Source organism: Asparagus officinalis, chromosome 4 (genome assembly GCF_001876935.1).
Source record: "Asparagus officinalis chromosome 4, Aspof.V1, whole genome shotgun sequence".
Classification (NCBI taxonomy): domain Eukaryota; kingdom Viridiplantae; phylum Streptophyta; class Magnoliopsida; order Asparagales; family Asparagaceae; genus Asparagus; species Asparagus officinalis.
Window position 1 is genome coordinate 140,601,331 of NC_033797.1, and position 8,982 is coordinate 140,610,312.

The following is an 8,982-nucleotide window of genomic DNA, read 5'->3' on the forward strand; positions in this document are numbered from 1 at the left end:
AGAAAAACTGGATAATGACTAAAATCGGATTTGTTAGGCTAGTTTTTATTAGTCTCAAAATGATTTTGTTTAGATTCACTTGTTGTTTTGGAATTAAATTAGCCAAACTGACTCTAGCCCCAATTTTTAAAAACTAAGAGGGAAAAAAGACCAGTTGTTATTTAGTTTTTTTCCCTCGCCTAGTCTTATCTCTCCTTCTACTAAATGGAGCCTCCATCATTGGTGCATGAAACTAACTTTATGCAAACCATTATTGACCTTATTTTTCCGCATGTGGCAAAGGTTTTCTAAAAAAAAACTTTTTCTTCTTTCACGTACTACCACGACAAAACATGGACACTAGCGACACTAGCGTAGCATAAGTTGCTTTCTTCAAATTGAGTGGGAGGAGAATTAAAGTGCATACCATAGTTATTTAAGTATACGTTATATTATAACTATTCGCATGCGAGGATACAGTTCTGATCCTTTGATTGAAAATACAGGGAGACTAAACTTGAAAAAAAAAATTCTCCACCAAACCGGTCTGTCTGTCAAAACCGCATGCGGGCAAACAGTTATGATATATATAGGCCCTGCAGTGTGGTTAATTGCTTTGCTTGAACCTCTGATTATTTATTTTATTTTATTTAAAGCTTCTTTTGATAAACTATCTTCTCAGAGAGAATAAATGCTGTCGTATTAGTTTCCTTAAAACCTATGGAAAGACCCGGGCCGGACTCTACACAACGTGCTAGGGAGATCATTTCCTCCCTCTCTCCCTTATAGATGGTCTCAAAGGATACTTTTAACATTTAAATCTCCCTCATAGATGGTCCCAAAGGATACTTTTAACATTTAAATCTCCCTCATAGATGATCTCAAAGGATTTATATTGTAAGTTTAAGGAATTAAGTGTAATATTGACTAGTCAATTTTGACAGTTGATTGAGTCAAACCACGTGTTGCACTCAGTGAGTCCTAGCTAGGACTCACATCGCACGTATGGGCTCGCGGGCCCAAGACATGGCAAATGATATCAGATCAGTTAACCAGCTGGAAATTTGGGGCTAAGTGCTACACCACCTGAGTGCGATGGGAGCCACATCTAGAGTACGTATCGCCCGATGGTGATATGAATGATTGAATAGTTTATAATATAAGTCCAAATAGTTAAGTGTCACATTAACTAGTCAATTTTGGAAGTGGATTGAGCCAAATTACGCATGGTATTCGGTGGGTCCTAAGGCTTACATCGCGCTAACAAAGCATGGGGGCTCGAGTAGTCATGGCCCAACTTTAAGGGTGTTTTTGGCAATTCTTACAAAACTGGGCTAGGATCAATCATGATCCAATTTTATTCTAAACTAATTATAATGTTAACTAGGAGGTGTTGATCTAGAAAAGAACCAATTTATTGTCTATTTCTCGGCCTAGGGGAAATTGGGCCAAGCGTTGGCCCAATTTTTCCCAAATAATTTTCTTTGTAAAATGGGACTAGGGCCGAACCTAGTCTCATTTTTGTTGAGGCTGGGTTATTTGATTGGTTACGTCGTACATGGTTTGTTGGGAGTGCTTTGACCTGCAGATTAAAGTCCTTTGAGCACATTGGTATGAGCAAGAAGACCGAGGTGGAGTTTGACACTTCTATCCATCGATCGAGGGGTCTTTTAGTTGAAACACTCTTCTTTTTACCGAAAAGAAATTGGAAAACAAAATTTTATGTTTTTCATTTATAATCTCCAAGCTGTCAAAAAAAGATGCGTACGTACACCTCGAAGAACTAGGTCGCTTTTCCTTTAATGAAAAGAACAAAGTTAAGCACAAATTCGATAGTACATGAACACGAGTTGTCATCCTTGGCTTTGGAGCACATGCTAGCCTCATGTTGTCCTTCTCTCTTCCACTCTAAGGTGGAAGGCTGGAAGCATCCAATACTCTAGCGGCATGAACAAAGGAACCGGCTACAGCCACATGCAGGGATCAAGTTGAGCTCCTTTTACTCTTAACTCTACACAATCATTGAGAACCACTAGGATTGTGTCCCTACCATCACATAAACACAATTACTTATTATTATATATATGAAAAGGAAACATGCATGGGTTATCTGAAACCAATGATAAAAGTTTGGTCCTTCTTAAGAAGTTGGAGGAATCTCAATTCGAGATGTGGGTTGAGAATCATTCATCTCACTACCACGTACCAAATTTGTTCTTAGTATCAAGAATACCTAGTCTTCTCTTATATGAATTGTTATAGTTTGACTCAAATACTTGACATCGAATCGAAACTCGGCATTGGTGATTTTTTTTTTCTCGGTTGGACTTGACCGAGAGCAGCTGCACATTAGTGGGGATTCATTGGATTGATGATAACATGATCTAATTGCGTAGATGTCCTAATATGATTTGGTTTCTTAGCAGTTTTTTATTTTGAGTCTATTGGATATGGAAAGGACAACATCAATTGGAATACATAGTTAATTGGACTTCTATTTCCTTGAGCCACAAGGAGTTGGGCCTTAAGAGGCCTATATAAATGAAGAGGTCTTGCAGCGGAGGAGATCACCAATTTTTGGCACCAGATTTGAATAGAGAACATGGTTCTCTCTTTGAAGCCTTTTAAATATTGATTTAAGCTCAATCTCTATACTTTGATGGGAAGTGTTAGCTGGAAAATTGAGAGATTGCTCTTAACTTTAACGTTATTAAATCTTCAATCATTTTAACCATTTAACGAGAGGCTTAGTAATACTATTAGGTCTCCAATCATTTTAGTTAATTAGTTAATGAAAGATTTAATAAGCATACTAAAATCTCAAGTCAAAAGTTTGGTCCCATCTTTCTCTTCATTGTAAATTCACTTCAATTAATGTGGTTCTATGAATAACTCATACCTTTGCACTAGTTAATATCAAGCAAGTATGACATAAACCTTCTAAGTTTGTGAACAAAACACACGAAACCCCATCTTCTCTTGACGGAGTGGATAGGTGAAGACCAAGTTTACATCATGGCATCAGTAGGCACAGGTAAAATTCAAAATAAAAATTGTTTATGATTATGTATTTGGACAACAAAGCTCTGATACCAAATGTTGAAAAATCCACAAAGCGTCATAAACATGTGAACGCGGAAAGTGGGGGCCACCCACGTGCAAGTGCAAGCGTTGAAGAAAAAAAAGAGAGAACGGGGATTCAATTCCTTCCGCATGTGATGAAGGCCCACCCGATGCTATGCTTACCTATAAAAGGTTTCTAGGGTTCCGTGAAGCAAGAAGAGCGAAGGAGCTGGGGATTGTTTTTGCGGCTGGAGTTCTTTTCTTTGGCGGCTGCTGCAGACAGAGAACAAAAGCTACAAGAATTTTTGGCGGCTGACTGAGAGAAGAAGAAGCAATGTCTTTTTTGTAGTAGTTCTTTGTTTTGTGCACCCCTTTGAGAGAATATTTGTAAGAGGGATTTGAGAGTTTGTTTGAGAGGGTTTAGATTGTGAGATTGTAAACCCTAGTTGTATCTCTCCCTCTAATAGTAGATCTCCCCCTCCTTGCCCCGTGGACGTAGGCTATTTGTCGAACCACGTAAAAGTTGTGTTCTTGCCGTGATTTGTAATAGCTTGTAGGTTCCCTCGACGCGCAGTCCTAGAGCTGACGAGAGGAAGAGCTGATATCTCACTTTGATGAGATATCTGGCTTTTTGGTTCTTGTTTCCTTTGAGAAATGAGAATTCTGTTGTGATCTAATCTCTTGTTGTGCACCTTGCGCACCGGAGGTGCTGCCGAAATTTCCGCTGCGCACAACAAAACATACTCATAACTAGATTTATCTATTACACATATCTAGATCTCATTAAATATATATTCATAAGATACAAGAAATTTACAAGTGCTTGTAGACGTCATGATTTAAGTATACAAGAAATTCACGCTTGCTTGATATTAGCTAATGTCGGTTGTGAACAACTTATAATTGAAGTGAATTTATGATAGACGGAAAGGTGAGACAAGTCTTTGATCTGATTTTAATACGCGTATTAAGTCTTTCATTAGTTAGGATCATGGTTTGCGACTTAGTAGCATTATTAAGTCTCTCACTAAATAAGTAAATGATTGATTTTTTAGTAGATTCATTAATTGCATTATGAAGCTCAGTAGATTACTTAGCCTATATATATTTCTTCTAAATTCCAAACCTATTTGTCATGCGCTCCAACTTAAGTGGGTTGAACCCCGTCAAATCCAAGAAATTTTCCATAATATTAAGAAAACAAACATTCTATCAATGAATAGTATTTCGTGGACGCTTAATGTTTTTTTCAGAAACTGGGTTTTCTTGTTTATATTATCATCAAAAAAAATAAGTAGAAATTGATTTCCAATGAAAAAGTAGTTTCTCAAAGTTAACAGGTTATGATTCCACTAATAATCAATAAGAACTATAGCCCGTCTCTCAAATTAGCACCTAATGAGCTAGAACGGGAAAAGTCAAAAAGCTCATTTCACTTCGGACCACTAAGCACGTGGCCTTCAAACAGAGGAAAGATAGCCATGTGGGCCCCGAGTTTGGGCCCAAGCCCTAGTGGTCTGAGTCCAAGGACACTATTAAACAACGTATGGCTCTCAAGAGCCCATTGTAGCAAGTGGGATCGTGCTGGCACATGGTTTTGTTTGACTGGGTCCGGACCGTACGGTAGTGGCTAGAACGTGACAGGTGTGAGAGATTGTAGTATTTTCTCTACTAGTGGTGAATACCGTGTATATTATTTTTTCATTACAATAATCCCAGTATTTAAATATTACAGTAATATTTTTAATATTTTTACATTGCTATAGTTTCCACCTCTGTTCTAGATTTTTAAAAATGTCACAGTATTCTTGTGTGTATTCCTGTGTGCTACAGTGCTATTTTTTCAAAAAATACTATGGTATCCATTTTCCTGTTTGCTACCGTGACATTGTTCAGTAAATACTCTGTAGCACTTATTGTATCATGGATAGTAAATCTTGGGTTCTCCTATTTGTATAGAGGAATAGATTAGTCTGTTACGTCTTTAGCACCTTTGAAAGCAGTCCCTCCAATCCCTGAAATAATGCTCAGTAACTCTTGCAAGTAATTTCAAGGTATGTCTCTTGTCTCATTGAAATTGCTATGTGGTCCCTCAATTCACATAAGTCATTTTATATTAGCTCCTCTATAGTCAGGAGTAGGCCTGTCCATCCGGGCCGGCCCGGCCCGGCCCGGCCCGGAAATCCGGGCCCGGGCCGGGCAAAACCGGAGCCCGGGCCCGGGCCGGGCAAAACCGGAGCCCGGGCCCGGACCCGGGTACCCGGGTTCCGGGCCCGACCGGGCCGGGTTCCGGGCCCGACCGGTTTTTTTTTTTAAATTTTTTTTCCAATTTTTTAAATTTTATTTAAGTTTTAAATTATAAAAAAACAAAAAAATAATAGTAAAATAATAATTTTATTAATCACTTAAAATAACATAAATTACAAATAAAAAATTATAAAAATAATTTTTTTATTAATAATTAATAAATCATTTACAAATTACAAGTATAAATTTATTTTGGAATTCATCGCATCACAATAGATAAGTACATCCCACCTAGGTTTTTTTAAATTTCTTTTCTTTTTTTTGATAAAAAAATGCTAAAAATTAGTTTAATATTATTATATTTTATATAATTATGTATTAGTATATACTTCTAAATTATTATGTAACTATATATTATATATACATATATTATATGTAAATATATTGTATATATTTATAAGTTATAATTTAAGAGAGAGAGAGAATCGCATAAGTAACCCTGTAGCCGTTGCTCGTTGGGCCAATGGGGAAGTAACCGTTGTAATATACTATACTTATATACTAAGAGAGAGAGTATACACACACACATATATAAAAGAGTATACTTATATAATAGGGAGTATACATATATAAGAGAGAGTATACTTATATATACATATATACTAAGAGAGAGAGTATATTAGTATATATATATTGTATATAACATATATTTTACATATGATAAGAGAGTGTATACTAATATATACTTATATAAGAGAAGTGAGAGTATACATATATGAAGAGAAGTTACTTATATATACATATATATGTAGAGAGAGAGTATATATATACATACACATATGACATATTATACATATATAGAAATATATTATATAGAGAGAGTATACATATATAGGAGAGTATACTTATATATACATATATCTAAGAGAGAGTATATATATACATACGATGCATACATTATACATATATAAGGAGAGAGTATTCTTATTACTATACTTATATAAGAGAAAGTATACTTTAATATACTTATACATATATATACTTACATAAGAGAGAGTATATCTTATATATACTTATATACTAAGAGGAGAGTATATACATATTACACATATGACATATAATACATCAGATTAGAAATATGTTTATATATGACTATATATAAAATATATTATATATACATATATTATACTATTATATATATTTATATATACATAGTATAATATAATACATAAAAATAAAAAATAAAAAATAATAAAAAAAGTTAGCTATTCCGGGCCGGGCCGGGGCCGGGCGGCCACAAAAGAGCGCGCCGGGCCCGCGCCGGAGCCCGGGACTTGGCCCGGGCGTTTTCCCGGGCCGGGGCCGGCGCCCGAGTGCCCCGGGCTGTTTTGGACAGCCCTGAGTCAGGAGATATTAATTTAAAATAACTTTATAACACCATTTTTTGTTGCTTGGCACCGCGGGGGTGGGATTTTTTTTTTAACCAACCTCAGTGATTTGAGAGACTAGTTTCAAAATAGTTTGGGTATTCTCTTAAGGGCCCGTTTGGTTCATTAGGTGAAAGTTATTGTAATCAGAAAACCAGGTTAAAAACTGACTCTGACAGCTACAGTAACTTTCGCCCAAAAAAACATCATATTTTGAGGAGATATGGTCAGAAGCTGCCACATTAGATTTTTAACTGCCACATCAGTATTTTTTTTTTTTTGCACAACCAAACAATGTAAACAAGTAAAAGTTACTGTAACATAACAGCTACCTGATGACTACAATAACTTTCAAACAAAAACAACCCAACCAAACAGCCCCAAAGTGTTCACTTTGCGTGATTGGTTATGCATCTTATCATCCATCTTCTATATAGTAAAGCCACAATTTATCATTATGAATAACACCTATGTGTACTTTTGCACGAGTACTATCTCCTTCTTTTATTTCCTTCTTTTTTTGACCTAAAGCATGGATACCTCAAAATGCTGAATAATTTGTGCACTTATCACTTTTTTTTGGGAATCAGGCTCTTTGTAAGTTGAACAATCATGGTGGCTACTTTTGGGAAGTGACATCTGACACGGTTGATTGAAAGAAGTTATAGGTGACTACTCCCTTAGAAAATACTTTAGTGGTAGCGTTTGAATATTATAGTGTTTTTATTATTCCATGATGTTTTTATTAAAAATAAAACATTTTATGTACGATTTGCAAATTATGGTATTTCTTGAGCTAAAACATTATTAAACTAAAAATATAATTTTTATTTCAAAATGTGTTTTGATTTTGATTTTGAGTTCGAGTGGTATTAATATAAGGAAAAATTGTTTGGAGGAACCAAAGAAAGTTGGGTCATGCATCCCCACCCCAAGCCCAAAAATAATAACCAAAAAACACTAAAACTAAAAAATAAGTGCAACCAAGCCCTAAAACCCACTGCCCAATAAACTATTCCCAAATTACCTTTCTTCTTCCCCATTTAAAACCCAATTTCTTTCCTCCTAATCTGACCTAAGATCTCCCCTCCCCCACCACCGCCTCCCCCTCCTCCACCACCGCCGACGCCACAACCTCCACTCCTACGCCACTGTCTCCTCGTCCTCTTCCCACGCCCTCCGCACCCGCGTCAACCAAGTGGAGGAAGCACCCATCGCCCAGCCTCGGCATCGCCCTCGTCACCTTCGGCATCTACCTCGTCGGCGAGGCCGCCTACAACCACATCAACCGTTCTGATCCTCACTCCGGTCACTGAATAGCGAAAACCCTAACCAAAGGGTCAATCTTTAATTTCCAATCTCCAAATTTCTGAGATTTTTGTTAAAACCTAGGGTTTGATGAAGAATTTTGGGATTTGGGCTTATTGGAAGATTAGATCACTGAAACTGTAAAATGTGGGATTTGGGCTTGTTGGAAGATTAGATCACTGAAACTAGAGGATTTTAGATTGATTAAAAAATTGAGTGTGTGGTGGATTATTATTTGAACAATTAAAATTTAAGAGACTTATTATGCATCCTCTCTTTGATGTTTGGATTATTATTTGAACAATTAAAATTTAAGAGACTTATTATGCATCCTCTCTTTGATGTTTATTGTTTGCGATTGTATCGTCTATTTCAGCATTACTTGATTGATTTCTTGTTGATAGTTGAGCTAAGAAGGCTTAGGTTAAGGAGCTTGGTCACTAACAGAAAGAGATTTGTGACTCAAGTAATTAAACAAGAGTAATTCGTAGTTACGTGCTAGAGGAAATAGTGGTTAATGTTGTAGAAGAAGCATGGCGTGCTCTCGGCATCCGACAGCCCTCGGGTCAGTTCCATGGCGTGCTCAATCTCGGCCTCATCGTGATCCCGCACGTGCCGTGGAGGATACCATTCTACGAAGTACATGGGATGGTAATAAGAAGAAGAAGAAAGATGATGATAATAATAAGAAGAAAGATGAACCCTTTGAGTTGATTTCTTGAGATGATGATAATAAGAACATGTAGATTTTTGTGTTTGTAAACAATGCATGAGCTTGGTTTTGTGTAACGAGTTACAGATCAATGAAAATTTGAGATAATCCCCTTTTACGTTTGTACCCTATATGTGATATTTCTGTGTGACTTATGCTGCTGTTATATGATATTTTGAGTGATATATTCTGCTGTTATGTGATATTTTGGTATTCTGTGTGACTTATGCTGCTGTTATGTGATAT